This window comes from Colius striatus, chromosome 7 (genome assembly GCF_028858725.1).
Source record: "Colius striatus isolate bColStr4 chromosome 7, bColStr4.1.hap1, whole genome shotgun sequence".
Taxonomy (NCBI): Eukaryota; Metazoa; Chordata; class Aves; order Coliiformes; family Coliidae; genus Colius; species Colius striatus.
The window spans coordinates 3,609,490-3,632,882 of NC_084765.1; the positions used below are offsets into that span (position 1 = coordinate 3,609,490).

The 23,393-nt window shown below is 39.9% G+C and overlaps 1 protein-coding gene across 1 annotated transcript in view; it reads left to right on the plus strand.

Moving 5' to 3' along the window:
- Positions 1–23,393, plus strand: part of NAV2 (neuron navigator 2) — a 384,880-nt gene that overhangs the window by 61,518 nt on the left and 299,969 nt on the right. The gene's annotated exons all lie outside the window — the stretch shown is intronic.

Genomic DNA, 23,393 nt, shown 5'->3' on the forward strand with positions numbered 1-23,393 from the left:
AGGAGCAGATTACTGGAGTCTTCAAATTCACTGCCACTAAAAATGTTATTTATGCATGTAAAATATTCAGCTACAGATTAAAGTAATCTCACTACCAGCTCCTGGAATGCTGTATTCCCTGCAGTGCCAGCACAACTTCCTGAGGTCAGGCTCTGGGTGATATTGAGGAATTGGAGGTGTTGGGCTCCAGAGCAGAGCCCTGCAAACACCTTGTGCTCTCCCAGCTGAGGGGGCAGTGAACCCTGTGACCTGGTGGAGGAAGAAGGGGCAGATGAAGGCAGAGTGGGTCTTTCTTATACTGACCCACTCTGTATTACTGCTAAGCTCTTTGTGATATGAACCTATGGTTGACATGCTGTTTTGGATGCAGTTTTACTGTAATAGATTTCAAAGTAAATGCTGATATTGCATACTTAGCATAAACAAGATGGTTCTAAATCAGCCTCTACTGTGAAATGATATTAAACCCTGTTTCTGCTCAAATAAAAGTACAACTACTATTATATCTTGTTCCATTAAAGCCTCTGTATAGAGGTATCTATAATCAAGAAAGCAATTAAGATGAGAAGTAGTGCAGTTGGTGATTCATGGGCTGTTGTGTGCGTGGGCAATGAAGCTTCATCTGGAGCTGGATGCTTGTTATTGCACATCTCAGACAGCTAGAAGAGGTAGAGAAATGTTGAAAAAAATAGTCAGAGGTTTGAATCTCTTCAAGAGAAAACTGGTGAAGGCTGGGATGCTGCTTTTTGCAAAGCTGGAAATGAGAGTGTCAGGGACAGGTATATGGGGCACCAAATCCTGCAGGGAAATCAAGTTCAACAACTCTCGTTCTACCTCTAACAAACCAGGTCCAGAGAAGGAAATAATGAAATGAAATTGTGGGATCATCAAAACAAAGGGAGGAAGTTCTTTTTTGCAGCCAGTTATGAGGTTTGAGGAATTTCTTGTTAAGTTATAAAAGCCTCCTGGGGCAGATCATCCCTTATGATTTTCTATCAGATGCATTGCTCTAGGTAATTCAAAATGTCCATTCAGTTCCAGTTCAGACAATAAAATACACCTAGTCTGCTTCTTTTAGGATCCAGATAGAGGGACTTAGGTCTGATTTTCTACCTAAAAGGATGGGGGAAAAACCTAAAATCTTAGAAGGATATAAAATATCAGGAGACATTTTCACATTCTGTTTCTCAGTGAGTCATCTACCATAGCATTGCCTTTGGTTTGAACAGTATTGATACCTTTATTTGGGCATATGATTTTCTGTTCAGTTCAGTCACCGGTGAAGGTAGGGAATTTTGTTCATAAAGATGACATCAGCAGAATGTAGGAAATTATGGAATAAAAGGGTTTTTATTTTGTATTACTGTCATACTGTAGTGGTTTTTTTTCAACCCAAAATAATGGCAAACTTTTAATTTTTGCTTATAATGGTGGATTTGCTCTGACAGGCTTGTTTCACTCAGATGTCTTTGTGCTCTGCACATGATTTTCATTAACGTTAATGGGACTTAAATGAGTGAATCCCTCAGGGACTGATGCAGTTACAGTGTGTGACTAGATCATCTATTTGCTAGTCTATGATATGATGCTGTTTCTGACAGTATTTGGCAGTCTTTTAAATCAGTGCCCCAAATGATAACCACATCCCTGTGGACAAGCAGAAAGCAGAGGTGACTAGTAGTGGCCCAAGCTGCCTTAGCTGCTGGCTTAGCAAGGGCTGCTCTGCCAGACCCCCAGCAGCAGTGGCTTTATGTAGCACCAGGAGCCTCTAGGTAACATCTATAAATCCAGAAAGGGGAGGAGAAATACGTCCCCTCACACTTGCTTTTGTTGGCACCAAAACATGAGAAAAGATGGGATTTTCTATGGAGGAAATGATGTGCAGCATTATCTGCTGGTGCTCAGGGCTGCACTGAGCTTAGCTGGGTTAGTTTGGCAAAGGAAGGAGGGACTCACATCATTGTCCAAATGAGAACTCCCTGAACTGTCTTATGAGTAATTTATTATCATCGCTTCTGCATGCGTGTGTGTATATTTTATTTCCTTCTCCTGTTGAACCAAGTTGGGTGCAGTTACAGTAGTGTTGCTATGGTGACCCAAGTGACAGCTGCTATTTTGTGCTTCTCAGCACAGGACTGCCTGATAATGATGGGTCATTTTCCCAAGGGAAGCAGCTTGGTAATAAAAATAAATCTGGAAAGAAATGAACAGGTAGTGTGTATTAAAAAGAGAATCCATTCTCATTAGCAATAATTAACTGAGCCCTATAGGATTCTAATGGGGGGGAAAAGGCAAATTTAAATGAAAATATCTTACACTCTGTGAATGTAAATAAGCATTGTATTGGTTTTGCTGTGAGGAGGTTGCTAAAACCTTCATGTTTCATGATGGTAATTTTCCACTTACATTTGACTACCCACTCCCAGGATAGGATATGTTTCTCCTTGGACAGAGCCCTGAGGCATCAAAGGAACCTTGTCCTCCTCTCAGATGAGACTGATCAAAAGAAGGATTTATTTAAAAGTCAAAAAACTAGACAAACCACCACCACCTCCCAGCCACAATAGCAATGCACCCCACTTCCTCCAACAAAAAACCTCCACTAAAGCCTATCCTCACCTACTATTTTGAACCCATAAGCACATATACTTGCAAACTTTTCTGTATTTCTTGGATATCACCAAAACTGGAATGTAAGAAATCCCCAAACATCTCAAGATAGATGTCTGAAAGCACTTCTTATTGCTGTGACTGATAGCTTGAACAGGCTGCCCAGAGGGGTTGTGGAGTCTCCTTCCTTGGAGGTCTTCAAGACCTGCCTGGACACGTTCCTATGCAACCTGATCTAGATGAACCTGCTTCTGCAGGGGGGTTGGACTAGATGATCTCTAAAGGTCCCTTCCAAGACCTACCATTCTATGATTCTATGCCTGGTTCTTGGACCTCCTACCTTTGATTAAGCACGTATGAACTTTTGAATCAAGAAGAATCTTTTGTTAGGGCTGGTAACAGAGAAGTGTTTGATGCTGCAAGTAGCTGTGATTTCAACTAAACACCCTGTCATGTTTCCTGCCTCTGCAGTCACCTTGTCATACAGGGAAGTACCTGGTTTGCTGACTCTGTCTTAATTTTGCAGCTTTATCCAGCTCCAGCCTTGCCTACAGGCTTTAACTTTTTCCTTGCTGCGTGATTCTGGTGATATGATTATCTCTTCTTTATTTCTTTTGGTTAAGTGAACTGCTGCAGGCTAGAGGCCACCCTGGCTAACCTGCTGCTCCTCTCCCTGTTTCTGTTGTGTGAGATGAGATAAAAATTCTGTTCTTCTCTGTCTAGCCTATTAAATTTTCAGTCAATGCTGCGGATGAAGTGATGGTTCTGGATTGTTTTGTCAGATAGGTTTGATATTCTGCCTATCAAAAGGAATAAATCAAGGTGGTTTGATTTCACTGTGAGAAAATACTGGAGAGTAGAAAAGCTGTAACAAAAACCAACCCCTGGAAACTGAAGCTATGTAATCTGAGTGTGAAATGAAGAACACAGTCAAAAGTGAAGGTGTTAAACATTGCAGAAGTCTTATAAAAATATGCAGTACCTCTCTTGGTGCTTTTACTTCAATACTTGGATGGTTTTGAGGCAGCTTTAACCAATTGCAAGTTACTGGTCTCAGCTTGAAACTTAATGGCCAATGTTTGAGAGGAAAAACAAATGGTCCAATGATCCCTTCTGTCCTGTAATTCAGAGCATCCCTCTTATGTTGATTTTTATGCTCCATACTGAGAGTTATAGTGTCTCTTTGAACTGTAGGTTGTTGCTCAGTACATGTATGTGCTTTCTGTTGGAAACTGGTACTTTGTACATCTGCTGGCATCCCGTTTGTAAAGGGTGGAGGGGACCTGTGTGCTGAGCTTCACGCTGCTCAGAAAGGGGAGCAACTACTTGTGGAAGGCTTTTGCTCAGATAACACATTGTAAAGACAGTGTTCATAACATGCTTGTGAAATGGTGCTATTTAAAAATAAACAAAGAAAACCCCAAACCCATGTATTTAAGCCTATGAAAACAAGCAAAATAATTGTGTTACAAACATTTAGGACAAAATCCAGTGGGAGAAGTTACTGTTTTACTAAGGGATGCAACTGTTTGCATTTGGTGATGCTCTTGATAATGTATTTGCATCCTGACTCATGTTTATTAGGCTGGAGTGGGGTGTTCTACTTCGAAAAGCACATTTCTTTGAGGTCATAACTTCTTGGTTATAAGGGTCCCTTATGGCTGAGGAGCAAGTCTGTTGGATCTCAGGTGGGGCTCATGCAGCAGTAGTCTATGTGGCATTTCTCATCAACTTGAATTTCAACAAGAAGCTGATAAATGACCTACTTAACTGCTTACCAGCACCTCTGTAAAACATTTTACTCATCTTCTTTAGTGCCATGAATAATGTAAAAACAAACAAAAAATATCTTATATTGGGCATTTTAGAAGTACTAAAGCATTGACACAACCAGTAAAGCAGTTCTGCTTGGCTCTCTCTGTGTGTGTGTGTGTGTGTGTTAAGGTTTGGTTCTATGCATTATGGTCATTTGACTTTGGAGAATCTTTGAGCCATTATGGTATTCACAATTCCACTGTAATCTTAATTAGATGTTGTCCCTGTTGATTTTCAGTTAACACAGGGCACCTGTTTCTCTAGCTGAGACATGATTTATGTGAGCAGCCAAAAATCTTTTTAAACATGTAAAATTTGCCTGTTACACAGCAGCTGCCTGTGAAGAGCTATGCTGAAATCTGTAGGTGGTCACTGTATAAGTGAGCATTTTATGTTCTATTACAATCCAACTTTACTGAGCAATTTAAACTAGCCACGTAGTGTTTAGTTTGGTTTCACATGTAAGAGCTAAAATATAAAGTAGAAGTAAAATTTCACTGTAGTCTCAATGTCTCAGTATCAGTCACTGGAAATATAAGAGAGTTTTCTTCACCAAAGATGGATAATTAATTCATCTTTTAAAAAGCTTTAGTGATTGTTTTTAGAAATAAGAACTGATTAAGGATGTGGAGAGTGAATATGCACAAAACTTATTTAACAATGAAGTAGTTTTAAAAGGCTGAACTGCTGTGAGCAGCTTTTGCTTTAAGAACTAAATGGTTACTCCCTGTCAAAGAGGGTTTTTTGCTTGTTTTATAATGTACACAAGTGGAATGACAAAGCTGATGACATACAAAGGTTCCTCTATAGCAAGTTTATCATGAGCTATGCTGCATGTGCATTCAGGAATCTATGGAAGTATTCAAAGTTGCATGGTGTGTTGGGTGAGGTATAAAGTTCCTCTAGGAAATTCATAGTCGTAATTAAACTTCTGTGCCTCATTTCTTCATGTTCAGGTTGAATACTGTAAGTCTTTGTAGATATCTGTGACTAGAAATTTGGATCAATCATTATGTTCAATTGCCTTGAAGTAATATGCTCAGTAAAGCCTGCATTGCAAATGCTGAAATTGTTTATAATGCATTACAGACTTAGAATTATTACATTGTATTGCCAGGGGAGGAAAAGGTTTTTATTCTTGCTAGCATCTGACTTAATGTGTAATTGTGTATGGAGCACAGTGCTCCATGCTTTGCCCAGGGAATACCTTGAATTTTCAGAGGTCTAAAGGGACTGTGTAGCATTTAGGATGTTGAGGATATTTCAGAATGCATTATTACATAAGAAAAAGGTCTTTTCTGGAAATACACAAAATAATTGTTACTGCTCATTTTCCTGGATCTAATTTCATATCTTATTGTTTGAGGGTTTTTTAATAGTAGCAAAACCTCCTTCTGTGTCAGTCTTAACTGAAGACTCTGTCAAAGTGTTTTGGCTCTTACTATTTGGCCATGGGTAGTAGGAAAAAGTTGTCTTAAATGTGTTCAATTTTCCCGGTTAAAGAAATATCTTCAAACAACAAATAATGATCTGATTTTTTGAGAATTGTAATATATGGTAGACTCTTAGTATTGGCAGAATTAGCCCCTATGTTAGCCAGCTGCACTCTGCTTATTTTAATAAGGCAAGTCTTTAAGAGAAAAGAAGCCAGCTGACCTAGATGGGTGCAGTGTTGTGGTCAGTCAGGGGCTACATCTGGCTGCTCGCTGCAGGGGGTGGGTGGCTGAAGTGGCAGCGTCTGCAGTTTCTCTCTTTCATTGCTCATCTGTTAATTACGGCAAATGACAATTGTATAGATCCCATGGTACCTGCTTTATGAAGTGCCAGAAATTAAAGGAAGAACACAAGATCTGAAGAAATGTCTTGTGTGTTGGGAGAGAGAAATAGGTAAAACCCCAACTTTTTTTGGATGGAAGACATGAATCTCAAGAGCTATTGAGCACGATGGTGATCACTGCTTACTCTGACTGGATGCGTAGCAAATAAAATCAGTGGCAGATAGCATGAGGGAAAGGGATCAATTGCAAAGCCAAGCCATACTGTATTTCTGTATTCATCTCTGGAAGAGAGGGAAGGCAAGGGCCTGCAAGCTACTGCAGTGGTTTAAAATTAACATGAGATTTTCCTTTTCAAGTAGTGCTGAGACAATGATGTGGAGAGAGCAAATAAGGCTCAGTTCTTTGTTTTTTAAAATATAATAGGCAGAATAAGTCCACAGGAACATCCATGTTTCTATGGTTACAGGATTTTGTCCTCTTGTGGACTGTAAGGATGATGATAAATGGATATGATGATCCTGTACTACACCTGAAATGCCATAAGGGAGGTGGGAACATGTCACAGGTTTACAAAATCCTTGCTGTCTTGGACCAGGGAGTGCCTTTAGATTCTAAATGCTGTTCTTGGGCTAAGCTGAAGTAAAAGCTTTTAATAAAGAATGTAAGTAATTAGAAAAAACAGCACATAAATAACAAAAGGCAATAAATGCATTCTTTCATAAACCTCATCTTTTTAGTAATTAAATAAAGAAGTTGTGGTTTTTCTTTTACTGTTGGCTTAAGTGAAATGAAGAAAAGTTGTTCAAAGAAATGATGATAACTTGATCAAACCTTGGAAAAGTTCACTTTACCTCATTTATACATCTCATAGTGGTTTCTTAGGCCTGCCAAGATAAATGTAGTGGTTACAGTCTGCTTAATGATCTTTTTTCCTTAGTCTTGGCTGTTCCACTATTGGCTGTTCCAACTGGGTACAGTCCATCAATTAGCTCTGCATAATACATGACTTAATTTTGCATTCCTGCAGTTCACATGGTATTTGTTACACTTTCAATTAATAAAATCATGAAGACAATAGAGTTCACTGCTCAAATACTTTCTTTTTTTCCCCCTCCTCCACCAGGCTTGAAACAAAAGGATTGGAGCTGAGACACTGCTAAGTCCTAAGTTAGAGCCACAAGCTCTGTGATGCTGTGTGTGAGTTTGCAGTCCTGTAATGCTCTTGAGTATGGCAGCCTAGTGCAGATGAAAAAGTTCACCATGTAACCTAGGTCAGGAAGATTTGGGTAGTTACTGTGTCCACACAGCAGAAAGACAAAGAATCTGGTGTCGTGTCTGCTTCAGTTATGTCTCACCCTGCCCAAGTGTGTGTCAGGTGAAGATGGAGACATCAGCAGCACAAATCCTTAGATTACCCCCTTTGAAATTGCCACCAATATGCAAAACCAGTAGTAGGATGTAATCAGCTGTGAGGTCCAGAAAATGTGCTATGGTGTGGTTTCCTTTATGGGCTGTTTAACTGCTTCCATAAAAACAGGAGATGGAGGAGGAAAAAGAAAGATAGCTATGAAAAGAAACCCCATTTCAGTACCCTTGGCCTCTGGGGAGTGTCTTTAGAGTCTACCCCACTGATAGCCCAATTGAATTTTATTTTTCTCAGTGAAAACAGAGGTGTAAATCAAACCAAATAACTGTCTGCATTGTGTCAGGTATTTTGTTTCCTTCAAAATAGCTGGACAAGTTAATTTTCTTTTTACCTCATGTAAAAGAAAAATGCAGATCAAGTCATGTGGTGATGCCAATTGAAAATGAATCCAGAACAAAGCTGGGTCAAGGGTGGGGATTACAGTTTTTCTGGGAATGGAAAGTAATGCTGCTCTTCCCTAGAATGAAATATTACAAGGTTACAGTGTTGACAGAGGGAGCTGACATGATGCTGCCGAAGTTGATTGGATTATTAAAGGGATTAAGTAGTAATGGGATTGGAAGATACTTCTTGAATGAAAAGACAGCTGTAGAGGATTTTGAAAAGAAGGTTTATAGGGTTGAGTCAGTTGAGCTTTGTGGTCATAGCCTTGCCTTGAATAGGGGCTGGATGGAGGCAGGAAGCTCGGAGCTTGTAAAGCCTGAGAAGTAGAAATACAGGCAAAATCAGAAGTGGAGCCTGCCAGGGGAGGTGCAGGATGGATATGAGGAGGAATTTCTTTACTGAAAGGGTTGTGAGATGTTGGAACGGGCTGCCCAGGGAGGTGGTGAAGTCACTGTCACTGGAGGCCTTTAAGAGACAGTTGGATGTTGTACTTAGGGAAATGGTCTAGTGGTTGTTAGGGCTGGGACAAAGGCTGGACTCGCTGAGCTTAAAGGTGTCTTCCAGCTGAAATGATTCTGATTCTATGATTCAAAGCACTACACAGACCTTATCAGAGATATTTGGAACTGATCAGCATCAGCCAGATGGACAGAGGTTTGCAGAGTAACTTCAGACCCTTCAGTTAAATCCTAATTGTTGTTGTACAAATACAGAGCGTGTGGATGGCAAAGGGATGAGGAAGTGTTTGTCACCTTTCTGACAGATAGATGCATTTCTCATGTAACCTTTAGGCCAGACAGCTTGGAAATCTAATGAGGCTGAATTATTCAGAAGGCAGTGAAGATGAGTTTGATAGTGAGAGTATGTATTGATCTGCCAGCATTCTTTCTGCAGTGTCGAGCTTCCAAAATATTTAACAACTTGAAAAATCGTTTTGTATTGTGACACCCCCCCTCCCAATTACTTTTTCATCGGGAAAGCTGTGAGGTTTTTGTAAATTCCTGCTAGATCTTAATAATACAAGTGAAAACTGATGCTCTTTTTCTTGTCACAAAGTAGCTCACAATACACGTGACACTGTCTTATATCCTTCCGCAACAAGATCCGTTCCTTTCAGGCAATTACCGGCTTCTCTTTCAGATAAGATACAGGTTTATTGAGTTTCCCACTGTGCAATTACAGTTCTCAAGAACAGAATACTACATAAGAGCAGTCTGGATGATGGAGCTTGATTGCAGTGGAAAGTAGAAAGATGCTGCGGTGCAGTTGGGTTGTTTTTTGGTGGCGATCTGAAACATCCAGGGAGAAACTTTGGTGTTGTTACTGATGGTTTTAACTCATGACCAGGCAGAGCCAAACTACTTCTTGCACAAACTAGTGATGTGTGGAGCCACAAAATGAATCGCTTTCTTTCAGGATTGAAGATATGAAGACCCACCATTAGCTTAATACACACTCTCACATTTCCAGTCTGTAATGAGAAAGGCAAATAACAGTCATTTTTACAGCACTTCTTGCATAAGAATTTTTTATCATATAAGCTACAAACACTTGAGAAAACCCATTTCAGGTTTCAGCAGCGTTGGAGAAAAAGCTTCCTCTCATTGCATTTATCAAAGATTATTAAATGTTAGAGACCCAAAGAGAGGCTCATTCATATGCAGACACTGTGCTTCCAGGATTAGCATTCCATTCCCAACACCAACTGCACTAGGATTGCCTTGTGGGATTGTTGCTTTTGGAAGGTGAGGACAATTATTTTCAAGCATGTAGCAGGCATTAAGTATTTTTCTTTTAACTGTATCAACTTAAATGACTTCTCTGGACACATGTCTTGTTTTTACAATTGATATGTAGCTTTATGTATTAGAATAACTGTGGCTCAGTGAAAACTGCTTTGTATTCCCATGCTTCACCCATAGTATGCTTGCTCAAGTTACAAGCTTATGCAAATATTTTTCATTCTGTCATTACCCTACAAGGCTGAAGATTTAGTCAGGCTTCAGAAGCCTAGCTTAGTTGTTTGTGCAGGAGGTACAGAGAGGTTGTGCCTCTGCTATGAGTAACTGTGCAATTCCATGATACAACACATGTTTATGTACAGCATTTTTTCTCCTAATTTCAGTTTTATGCTCCTTGTCTTAATCATTGATTTGATAGTGTGTAGTTCTAAGTGCAATGTTCTTCAGAAAGAGAGAAAAAGGTGTCACTCCCAGCAAAAGGGTGCTGCAAAAAGAGTCTAATGCCACTATACTATCTAAGATGAATCTGTTAGAGCTAAATGGCATTACATTAATGGGCATTTGTGCTAGTAAAACACAGTTGTCCAGACTTGCTTATAAGATGGATGTTGTTCCACAGAAGTCAGCTGTGCTGTGCTTTAATTAAAAATAAGGCAGTTGAACAATTTTGTTATATGTTGGCTCCTTCATTATTTCAGTGTTGTTGAGGCATTAAATAGGTACATAACCTCTGCTTACCTGTACTACAGAGTAAGCAATATTGCCAATGATGGAAATGTGAGTCTAGTCCATCACACATGTCAAATATAATGACATTTACATTTACGATACTTGAGGCATTCAAAAATTGAAGCATGAATAACTTTATGTGGCTTGTCCAATATTTAAAAAGCAAGTTCAGTTACATTTTGATATCTGCAGCTCTAGTTGAGCCCAGTGGGATGGTAGTGCCTATGAAAGTGAGAGTGGTGTGCTGGCTTAAAGCATTTTTTCTTAACGAGGCAAAACTTGCAGATGTGGACATGACGTTTTCATTGCACCTTTATATGTAACTGGGTATGGAACTGTATGTGGAACTGGCAAGGGGTTGGACTAGATGATCTCTGAAGGTCTCTTCCAACCCTTAAGATTTGTGTTTCTGTGGGTGAAGTGTTGACAGTTTTGGCTTTCTCTTCTTGGAAAAAAATGTCTTGATTTCCATCACTTCTGAGTCTTGTGCTGCCATGAGGTCTTGGTGATCAGCAGTGGTCACAGTGCAGGTCTCTTCCACTTCCAGCTGCACATGGCATGGCCACATTAGCCAGTTGGGTCCTTATCAAGAGTGATGGTGCATTTCCTGTCCATCACCATCAGACTCTCTAATTTGCCCTTCAGCAGTGTGGCTGTGCTGGCTTCTCCTTCTCATCTCCTCCCTACACTTGTGCATCACTTTGAAGAAGAAGGCTTGTTCAAGTGGTTTGCACAGCTGATTCTGTGTAAGCCACGTGAAAAATGTGATTGGCAAGTTTCTTCTCTTGAAAATAAAGCCTCTACCTGTCACTGGTAGAGTGTGATGTTAGTGTTGGGATGTGGTCTTAACATCATATATTTCATTAAAACAGAATAAACTCTCTAAAGCTCACGAGACTGTCTTTTTCTGTCCTTGCCTTCCAGCCCAATTGTTCTACTCAATAGTAAAAGACCTGATAAAAATGTAATCTAAATCTTAGTATAAATCAGTTCAATTTAAATACTACTTAAACACAAATCAGTCAATTTATCTTGTTAACATCAAGGCTGGCACTTCTGTAGAGACAGCTGTTGTATATTGTAACCCTGAAGATCCCCATCATCTTTTTGTAAATAACAGTTTTAAAAGATAGTAAATACTGTTCATGTTTCCACTAAACTTAATCTGTTTAAAGATGATTTATTTAAAGCATGTATCCTTTGTATGTAGCCTAACATTTGCAATCTGGGAAATGATTCTGTGCCCCTTGACTAAGAAATAGGATCATCTATATGAGCTGTAGAGTTTTCAGTGTGTGCTGTGAAGAGGCACAGCAGTGGTGGCCTGGTGGTTAGTCTCTTAATTCAGCAAAAGGCAAAGTCTCCTGGGGAGACACTGTTTTTGAGAAAAGCACACACTACTGCTGAATTCTCCATGAAAGTTGTTTTGATTCAGGGGAAAGCAACTTAATTTCTTATACTGTGTTAGTCCACAATGTACATACTCTTTTGGTTTAATTGGCTCCACTGAAGTGTTTCATACCACCTCTGAGAGAGAGCTCACTGCAACTGGCAGGGAATTTCTTGGGATTCTGACTTTTTTGGTTGTTGTTTTTGTTCTGTATTGATCATTTTACCCTACCTTTGTTCTCTGCTGTTGGGGCTCAGTGTCTTCACAGTGATACCTTAACATGAGAGGAACATGCAAGATGAGCATCTTCATTTCTATAGATGTGTGCTAAGTCTGAGCAGATTGTCACCTGTATGAAATAATATTGTGCTTAAAATTGCACATGGGACTTAATGTCTCAGTCACTCAACACCTGGTTGATGTAATTCAAGTATTCCTGCATTAGGCAGTATATGGTTGAACTTTTTTTCCTTAAAGTGCTCTGGTTTAGTGAATATTGAGACATCTGCTGCTGCTCTGAATGCACATAGTGCCTCAGTTAAACATTGACAGACACTGCTGAAATTAGAGGGATTTATCATGTAAAACTGGGCACCTAACTACAAACATTACTCAACTGGCACTCTAGATGCCACAAAGGAGAAAAGATTTCAGTGGGTCTTAGCAGGTTTGCAATAATTAAAGGACTGACTCAGTGAACCTCCTATACTTAAAGATAGAGAAATCAAGGTTGTTGAAATCCTTCATGTGAATCACTTCTACATTGCCCTGGTAGATAAAACTTTCTTCCACGTGTAGGCACCATGGTGACGTGGTTCTGACAGCTCAGCACTGCTGCCACACCATCACTGTACAGCTTCAGCAACTTCTGAGACATTTTTCAGTTTTATTCAATGGTAGACCATAATTATTTTAAACAATTGCCTGATCTTTAAGAAAGAGCAGAAGAGATACAGCTGAAACATTCCATTTGTTCACTTCTGTGTGGGATCCTGAAAAGCCCGCTGGTGAGACATTTGTGTGTGTGCAAGGGCAGTGTGTCAAATGAGTTCTGTTAGCATTCTCCATGGAAAGTATGGAATTGTCTGAACTGCTTGTGATGCTTTGTGCTTTCAAGTTCAGCAGATGCCACCTGACTCCTGCTGCTGACAAACAAAGCACGCGGGCAGTCTGTGTTTTAAATGTTGACAGCAGTCGAGGTGGCAATCAAGCCCTTGCATTTGGCTATGTGTTCCTAATTATATGGCTAATCATTTGAACATTGCTTAAAGTTTTACTTGGGGAATTTGGCTCTGACAATCCCCCTTTCATAAGTAGTTTATTTGCATTCTCTTTATTCCTTATAAATAAATCATAGTTCGGCAGTTTCAGCCGACTACTTTGATGGCGGTGTCTGGTGATTCACAAACACTTTCGTTCCCTGTTGGCGTTTAAAATGCAGCGTGGTGGCAGTGCAAACAAGCACATGTGTCTGCAGCTCCAAGAATTAGCAATTCTGCATATCAGAACATCCTAATGAGTGACTTGCTCCTCTTCATATCTGGTTGTTCATTAAGTCGGCCAAGTGAGGTCATTAGTTGGCTAATCCCTGGTGGCATGACCTCATGGTGGAAGCCTGGCAGTGGATATCACTGCTTTATGGCATCTGTTACCATTGATTTTCATTTTGTTTTCACTTATGACTTATTTTTTTAAACTCCAGGACAGTGTTTTCAACCAAGAAATAAAGTAACACGTTGCTTGTATGAAGCTGCAGTTTGGGGAAACGCTCCTCTAATGAGGGAAAACTAAAACCAACAATTAAACAGAGAATTCATGGGAATCTGAGAACTTAATGGAAAACACAGATCCTTCTTGGATAATTTGACATAAGCTTTGACTTGTTCTAGGTAGGTCTGTATCAGAGTACTGGAATTTCAGTCCCTTTTTTTGGACTCATCTTCTTTCTTTAAGGTTAGCTGACCTGATGTGCTTCTCATTGCCTGGAATGAGTAGGATTGAAACTTCCCCTGAAGAGAAGTGGTTGCAGTGGAAGTAAGGTGCCTTATACTACTGGAAACTTTTTTGCTGTCCCTTTTGGTGTCACAGAGGTGCCAGGTACATGATAGAAACAGCCCTCTCTTTTGCCGTAGACAGAGGGGCAGATCTCAGTGTGCATTCTGCAATAGAATGAGAAATTAGAGGAGAAATTAATTCTATTCTTTTCCTTAGATTCAAATATCACCACTTCTAGAGAAAGAAATCACTTCAGTCAAAAGGTCTCTGTAGCTTGAAATAGCTTAAAGCCTTTAAATCCTTCAGGGATCAGGTTCATTTACCTGAATATACTCCATACTTAATAAGAATCACTTCATAATACTTCCAGCACTTGAGGCAAAAGGAACACGTAGGACTCTGAGCTACATGAATGAACTTCTGTCTGACCTTTGATGTTATCTTTCTTTGCTATAGCTTCATTTTATATGGAACAGGGCAAAATGAAGTGCTGCATCTCATTCACAGAAGCTCTTTGAAGTTAAATTCTTCATTATAAAGTGTTTTTTGATTCCTGGAGGGAAGACAGTAGAACTGCAAGCTGCTAGTCATATATTATAAACATAAAGCAGAAGGAAAGTTACATATACATTGTATTATAATATACTTCATCCTATGGACTGAGTCTAAATGTAATAAATAGCTGAACAAAAGCATATTAGCTCATGGTTCAATGGCATAAATCCAGGTTGGATATAGATATTTTTTCTGAAAGAATCTGGCATAAAAATACTACTGAATGAGATGCTGATGAAAGAGAGGACCTGAAACAAGTGTGGGATGGCTTGTATGTGTGAACACAAAGGATATGCCTTCTTACTATATGTTCTATGTTGAGTCTATTTTCTACAAACAAGTCTGCAAACACTGTAACTATATCCAGGTACCTAAAACCCGAGGTACAAAGATTATCCATGGGTGTGGGTTACATTTCAGATTTTCAAGGTGACAGTAAGGTTTATCAAGGGATTAGGGAGGTAAACGTTCCTCAAACCTGCCTCTTCCTTATTCTGAGTTTGTGCTGTCTAATTTTTGTGCAAATTGAGTAATCTGAATAGCAAGAGAATTACCTGTAAAGTGTCCCACATGGTTATTGCAAGGCACTGCTGCCTGACTTGTGCAGTGAAATGTAGACCATTGTGCTTACTATCCATCTTAACTTCTGCATCCCCATTAGCCTGTCACAGCCATAACTGGAACCATAGAATGGTAGGGTTGGAAGGGGGACCCTTAGAGATCATCCAGTCCAACCTCCCTGCAGATGCAGGTCAACTTAGATCAGGTTGCACAGGTACATGTCCAGGTGGGTCTTGAAGAAGGATAGGAGGAACTTCAAAATTCCATTTAGTGTATTCAAGTGCTGTATATTAGTGTCTTGGTAGAAAAAAATAGAGCCAAATCAGCTCCTCTGTCTGGAAGTCAGGGAGAGTTCTGCTGTCACTCATTTTGCCTGTTTTGGTGGAGCAGGAATGGAGGGTATAGGCTCACCTGTAAGGTGTGTGTCTGTGTCTGCAGATTATAGTGCCTGTGAGAGGACACAGGGAAAACATGGTGAAAAGGCAAGGGGTAAAGCTATTCATCCAGTTCATCAAATTGGCCTTTCAAATGATTAAATAGCACACTCTGTACGAAAAGGTTTCTGTTTCTGTAGCTGAGCAGGAAGTTAAAAAACAGCGCAGTCCTGTTTTACTCTCCTTGCCTTGTTGCTGTGTGTGCTTTAACGGCTTTGAGCAGCTTCATGTGTTAATGCAAAAATGAGCAATGGAACAGTAGTATGCACAACTTAAATTTAAATCACTTAAATGATTAATGTTTAATTTGTTCTTGCAATTAACTCATTCCCAGTGGCAGTGGTAACGGTTCTGAGATGAGACTTGTTTGTATCATTGAACTATTGGTGTTGCTATAAAACATGGTAAGACCTGATGTGTTCTGCAGTACAAGAAAAGATTAATTTGACTCTGCAAACTGAAGAAGTTCAATATAATAGCAATATTTCTTTCTAAACAGGAGCTGGCTCACAGGACTTGTGTGAGCTATTTTGTGGATTTATTTGTTGTTGAGGAATAGAGGAATTAAAGTACTTACAAATATGTGTAATCTCCAAGTAATGACTTCTAATATTTTTTTCAATATCAGTGGGCTCAGGGGTTTTTTTTCACCATCTGATTTCACTGGGACTACTTAAGGAATCAAATTACCTGGTGATGGAAACTTCCCCTTTGGAGATAGTATGAGTCCCTGGTAGAATTCAAGATACTGAAAGTTTTCCACAAACCCTGTCTTGCTGCCCTCCCATGTACCAAGAGGAACCTCCTTCTGTACTAGTTTAATACTTGTTTTAACTTAAGGAGTGAGACTGCTTTTTTTCCTCTCTATATAAAATTCTATATCTGTCAATTCCAATCTGTATCAGCAGAATCATACTGGTGCCAGAGATGGGTAGTTACATCAGCGATGAGCTCAGATGTGACGCCCTGATCCCTATCTCTGAACATCAGAGAGAAAGGAAAATGATGACTTATGTTATCTTTCCTCACCTAATTCTCAATCAGCTTCTACCAAACTTTAACATTTCTGCAAATAGCTTTAAGGCCCTTTCCATTTAATCTATTTCTGTTGTACCTTAGCACATATTCTTCAGTTTTGTAGATAAGCATGAAACTTTTCAGGCTCATTGAGCAACTGCCCATCCCTTCATAACACAGACACATAAAACTTTGAAGCATTTCCCTATTATATTTCTGCAGCAAAGAGGGCTTTCACAGGCACAGAAGCAAGAGAGACCCACACTGCTGAAGGATCACCTGCTTTCTTGAGAAGTAGAGGGACAGGCTGTGAACTGTGCCTGTACCTTTTAAATATCCTGGAATTTTAAGCACCTGATGCGTATATTTTTTCCCCAAGAATTTCAGCTGGTACAAAGAAATGCAGGGGGGTTGTCAGCTTTTTTCATACTTGTAAATGGAATTAAAAAGCAGACATTGTGATAATGAGAGTAATTTATCAAACCTGCACTTTGGTCTTTTGTTTGGAGGTAGAGAAATGAAATCGTAACCAAATCTGCATAATATGCTTTCTCACGAAACCATAGGTGCTTTCAGCAGCTAAGTATCATCTGTTCTGGTGCAGGAACAGGATGACAGGTTCATAGTAGCATTTGTAGGGCCTTAAAATGCAGAACATGCCAGAAGAAAGCATGTCCCTCTGATTTGTGTTGCCCATGGGAGCCATTTTCTTCAGTAGGTCATTTTATTTTGTAATAATTGGACACTATCATTGATTTGAGCTGGAAGCCACCTGGTATCTTACTTAAGGACCGTGTTTACTGTCTTAGATGACACAGTCTTTCCCATTTGGGCAGACTCCTGAACATCAGCTGGTTACCTTAGATGAGAAAGCACAGCTTATATAAAAAGCCTGTATATATTGGTTTTCTAAGAAAGCTGTGTTCATGTAAAACATTTAAATGGTATTTCTTGAATTCTTGAGTGGTTTTCACTCCACAGGGAAATACTACTCTTACTCTAATACAATGATAAAAATCTGCCCTCATCTTCAAGCTTCATGTGAACTTAGGTGTTTTACCTTGTTTACCTCAGCTGAAGAGTTTCTCCACTGACATCAGGACTCTTCAGTTTGCCTTGGCAAAGTCCCTTTTTTTTTTTCCTCTGAAAAAAGAGTAGAAATAAAGATTTTAAGGAAATGCTGAAATCAGTGGACTTTGTCATGACATCAACTGAACGTTGCCTGACTTGATTGGGTCTGCAGTCCAATAAACGACTCCTTCTTTGAAACTAAGATGATAGATGTGGAAAGTGATTAGCCAACTAATTAACAAACCGTCGTACTTATTAATCACAGAAAGATTTAGTAAGTCACCAAAAGGTTGGCTTCATGCTGCTTGTGAAAAACAGCATGGGTACTTTTTAAAAACCTTTTTTAATTGGTGAAGAGCAGGATTAATGGACAGAGGCTGAAGCAGCATCCAGCCACAGATCTCTCGCACAGCTGAGTAGTTAGATAGCCATAGTGACAATCAAGTCCCCAGATTTATGTGGGTCTAAACAATTTCAGATATGGCCAAATGAAAACTTAATAATAAAAAGGAATTCAGCTGTGAAATGAACTTCCTGAAATGAGCTAAGCCTCAGCTTTCCCTGCCTTCAGTCCATGCTGCAGCAAACACTGCTTTCTCTTTGTGTTTTAAATCCATAAATAAGGATTTGCAAGATAGAGGCAAGGGCAGATGACCCAAACGTGCACACAGATTAGAGGATTTTCTCTTTTATTTCCCCTCTTGCAATAATTTCTGGAAATACAAAGATATAATCTTTAAAAGGCAATGAACCAGAAATACATTCCTTTTGCAGGTATTCTCTCTTAATGTGCTTATGGCATAAAGCAGCATTTGGTCATTGAACTAGAAACCCCTGTGACTAAAACTCGAAGGAATTGCTGATTTTGTCTTGTATAGCACAAACCAAAAGCTTTGTTGCTTCTGGTGTGCTACAAAGTAAAAGAAATATAATTGCAAAATTGTCCAAAGCATTTTGCTGAGCTGAGACACAGCACTTACCCAATCTTACACTTAAAGCAACTCCTTCCCTTGGCTCCTGCAAGCTCCCAAGGTCAGCTGCATTCATTTGATGTTAATGGGCACTGGAAACCGATGCAATCAATATTAGCTCACGTGCTTATCTCCTGCCAAGGAGTACCCTATGCAATTTCCATTCCATTTTACTTTTCCTGAGCTAGTTTAATGCAAAACCAATACATCTTGTGGAAGAATGGACGGATAAAGAAACGCTCACAGACTAATTTTGTGGTGGTGATCTGTCTATTATTTACCATTCTGATAGCAATCATCTGTTTCACAACATACACAGCACCAATGTATATAAAGAACAAAACCAGACAGTTGATGCTGCCAGACTAATTTATATTGGCAGTGTTAATTTTTCAGGTTACCTGGAAACTGCTGAAGCCAGACTTAATTAAAAGTGCTGTGCATCTTTTTAAAGGTACATGTTTAATGACCTCAAAGATTCAATGCCAAGATCACTCTCTTGGCCTTATCCTCTGACAAGGAGAATCTCTAATGGGAGAGAAGTTAACCTATTGGAAACTTCCCAGGGAGTGTTTTACCTGGATCTTTAGACAGGCCCTTTGGGACAAGCCATGTATAAATATTTTACAGAGAGACTGAAGACCCAGAATCTGGCTAGTAAAATGCCTGAGACATTGGCCACTTAAAGTAAGATTTTTTGGGTAGGTGGGTATATCCTGGTGTGATGAGGAAGATCCAGTTTCTGCCTTAGAGTTTTGGGATTCTGTATGTGTACAGAAGTTCCATTTGTGGTCCTTCTCAAGAGGGAAGAATAAGGTGACACCAGCAGTGCATGATTATCTGTTTCCATCCATGCCATCAATAAAGAAGCATCTTAGAGGATGTTAAATTCCTACATGTTGGGGACAGCTTTTAGCTTTATCAAATAAAATCCAAGTGAGTATATGATTCAGTTGTCAGTTTTCTGCAGTGTTGCTCTCAGGCAGCAAGTCATTCCCTGTGGGGAACGGCTTCTTGACCAAACCAGTTTTATCTGCAAGAGCTGTAAGATCTGTATGCTTTAGAGGTTAGAGGATACTTTCCTCTTGAAGGGTTTGCCGGTATATCTATGTGAATATACTACTGTAAAAGCTTGCTTATAGCTCTTCATGGTTTGTGTCTTCAAGATACTTGTTTGGCTCAAGGACACAAGACATATTAACACCGTGTGTGGACATTTGATCACTGCTCTGAGGGAAATGTGCCATCTGCTGAAGCAAAAACAATTCCTTCAGGTTTTCGTGATGGTCTCTCATGCACGTAATAGTTGAGCCAAACTCCTAGTACAGCAGATCGAGTGGGAACTGCAGGTCATAGCCTCTAGCAGTCTTCCAAACCCATGTAATTAAAAACTAAACGTTTGTAGTTTCTAGTCGCAACTGAGGTGTCACGTTTTCCCTTTCCCTGGTCTGTCATCGCTGCCAGTTTCTAAGAACCTCCTAGCCACCCTAATTAAATAATCAAAACTGCTGCTTCCCTCTCCCTAGCTTGTTCTCATTCCTTTATCCAGTATTTTCCAGAAGTTAACAAAGCCATAAAAACAGTAATTAGCGGTCTAATTGGTTATAAATAATAATATAACAGACTTACTGTCAAAATACAACCACAAAGCAATCTGCTCTTTGAGACTCTTTCAAATTCCCAGCACTAAGGCATTCTGAGTAGTAAATTACATCACAGTAATTTGTTTCAAAAAATATACCCCATGAATATATTTTATCCTGACAGCTGTGACAAGAAGCTGCACTCCTAACCACGGATCTGTTTCAGGTCTGGTTGCTCATCTCTCTTCTCCTGCTCTGTAATGCTGATGAGAGGATTGTCTCTACTGCTGGATTTTTATTATTTGCTCTGTACCAAATTCATAAGCTCTGTGTTGTTGGGGTTTTTTTTTTTCTTCTCAACTTTGCAAGCCTGACAAAAATCATATCAGCCTCAACATAGTGTTCCTAGAGTGTTTTCTTTGTGTCTCGCAGCCGGTAAATTATTAATGAAGCCACTAAAGGGGAAGCGGGGTGGTCAAGCAGAGTGGCTGGGGTTGCTGGCCAGAGAGGAGCTGGGAGAGCCCCAGGCAGCTGACTGGGGGTGCAGATGGCACTAACACACAGATCAGTGACCATAGGGTTTCCTCACGGTGGATATTTTTCTGCCTGAGGGTAGGACAAAAGGGGACTTTACAGCAGCAATGACAGAAAGCAAACAGATGGGTGGAATATGGGAGAAAAGCTTGTGGCAGTGAGAATTCACACTTCATAGATATCGACCATTTAGCATTCTCAATCCTTTTATTGTTATTGAAGCCCCTGAAAATGGAACAAAATGTTTTTTTGGAGTCTCCCCTTACAAAATGAATAGAAAAGCAGAGGCAGAGGGAACACATCTAATGTTTACTACTTGCATGCTGGTTTAGATGCTGTGTCGTGCTAATGCCTTTTATTGATGTGCAGCGTTCTCTGTGATTCATGTGTAATGATGAGGTAATCTAGAGACAGGTCGCTTTCCACACACCCAAAAGTGATAAATACAACCTTTGGCAGAATCCTCCTCAGCTTGCTCATTTGCCATAAAGCCCTCCAGAGATCTCTCATGCGTAGGAGACACAGCTGCAACAAACAGCAATATTCACTGCATGGGGTTTTTTTTCCTTCTTTTAGAGAAAGGGTGACAGTGCTTACTGAATTATTTAATGCTAAAGAGACCTGATAAATGTATAGAATTTGGTGAACTAATAATATTTGATAATGTGTTTGAAGGGTGGTTTTAGTTTCAGAGTATCATAGTCTATCATGTAATCTTCTAAGAGAGGGGGTGGAGGCTTTTTTCCCTTCCACATTAGCAGGTGCTAGCACTGAATCTCTAGTTATTTTGGCTGTTATATGGGGAGTGAAATAAAAAAGACAACATTAAGTCATAGTTAAAAGGCATAACCTCAAGTTAGCACTGTTTCTTTTTCTGACATATGCTGATTCAGGAGGAAACATGCCCAGGAAGGTTGACTCAGCTCTTCCAGGGTAAGATACCCCAGAGGGTATCCCACCACAATTTAGATTTCATTCTCAATATTGAAACTAAGATTTTTCTTTGCTCAACACAATGATTGTGACTGTCTTGGTGTGCTTCCCAAGGCTTCTCAAAGCAGGAATCCAAGTGTTCTGACTTGTCTGCTGAAGCATGTACTATATAGCTTTTCCTCCAGCTTAGGTAGTGGCTGTGTCAGTCACACTGCAGGTATCTGCAGATGCTTCTTTTTCCACATGGAAGTTATTTCTTTTTGGAATTTGTACATAAATACTTAAACTTTGCAAAATTTTTTGTCTGACTAACCAGGAGATGATTCTATTTGAATTTACAGAAGAAATCTTAACTGAGAGAGTACTTGCTGTGTGGTACTGGTTCTGGGAGAATGCCCCAGGCACCCAAAAAAAGAAAGATCTGGAGTGGAAAGTTTGATCTAATAGTTTTCTGTCTGTTTTTTTTCCAGAGAATATGTCTTTCAGTAACAGTGTTCTCAGGATGTTTATGCACAAAAGGGTTAATACAGGCAGTGCCTGGTGAGCAGTGTGTATCAGAGGGGACGGTACAAGACAGGTAACTTGAACAAGCTGGATGAAATTTCCCCATTGATGTATTTGCCTTCCTTGTGTTGTAGCATAGGTCAGAGTGTACAAGGCATTGCTGAACTATGTAAATGCTTCCTTAGATGGACTCCCCAAAAATTGCTGTGAGGAGAGATGTGATGGTACATGTCAAAGATAACCCTTTACTGCCAACAGTTACAGGGCAGGGAAGTGTGTACACTCTCTGTCCTCCCCCTGCCCACGCATTCTCACTGTAAACACCCAGTGAATGTATTTATGGTCAATCTTTATACGTATCATTTGTAAATCAGAGTCAAATCACACGGTTAACTGTGTTTGTAGCTCTTGATTGAACTCACAAGCCCACTGAAGTGGGTCTAAGGTATGCAGTTTGTATAGCAGATGAGTTGAAATGTAGCTGCAGGTGGATATTGGGCTATAAAAGGGAAAATTAAGTTGCTATTTTTTCCCAGTGCCCTTGAGGTGCGTGTGTGCTGATCTGTTCAGCAAGAGACCGAGTCGAGGGAGAAGGTCCCGGGAGGGTTTAGTTGCCGTTTGGAAGGGCAGAACCTGCCCTCTGCTGGGTTCTGCAAGTACTGAGAAACTGCTCATTTCCCCCGCTTCACATAAGACTAATAAATCCTGCAGTTAGCAGAATCCACCTTTGCTTGTCTGTCCCAAAGCTCCTGAGTTGTTCAGTGTTTCAGCATGCTGGTTCTTTAAAAATGCATTGAACTACCTCACTGAAAAGAAGCAGATGAAAAACATAAAGCACCATGGTACTTCAAAGGTTGCTTCAGTTACAAATTGAGGGTTAAATCTGAGTATTTGAGTTTTAACTAGAATGTGTTTGATAGCAACGTGAGACAGCCACCAGCGTGGTTTTGGATTGGAAGGTGGTGTATAATGCAAGAGTTGAGTGTCTCAAAAATGTATACAGATCAACCCAAAGGAGTGGATATGCAGAGCTAGACATACAGATGAAACACCAGGCGCAAAGAGTCAGTTGGAAATAGATGTGAGCTGGTGACTGTCTCATCCTGCGGTGTTATCTGTCTGGTAAGTCAGGTAAGCAGGCTTGTACTTATTACTTGAGACGTTAGACTCACTGTAGTGAGTGAAAGAGGCTGTTGAAAACTGGGAAAGGATTAGAAGGAGAAGACTGGCCAAAGGCTTCAATATCAAATATTCTTTATGGGAAGAAGGTTTTCTTTTCAGGAAGGAACCTGTGATGGGTGGCTCCCATATCTCTTTGAGGTGTTCCTTTTCCAGAGGTGGCTGAATCACATTGCTAACTT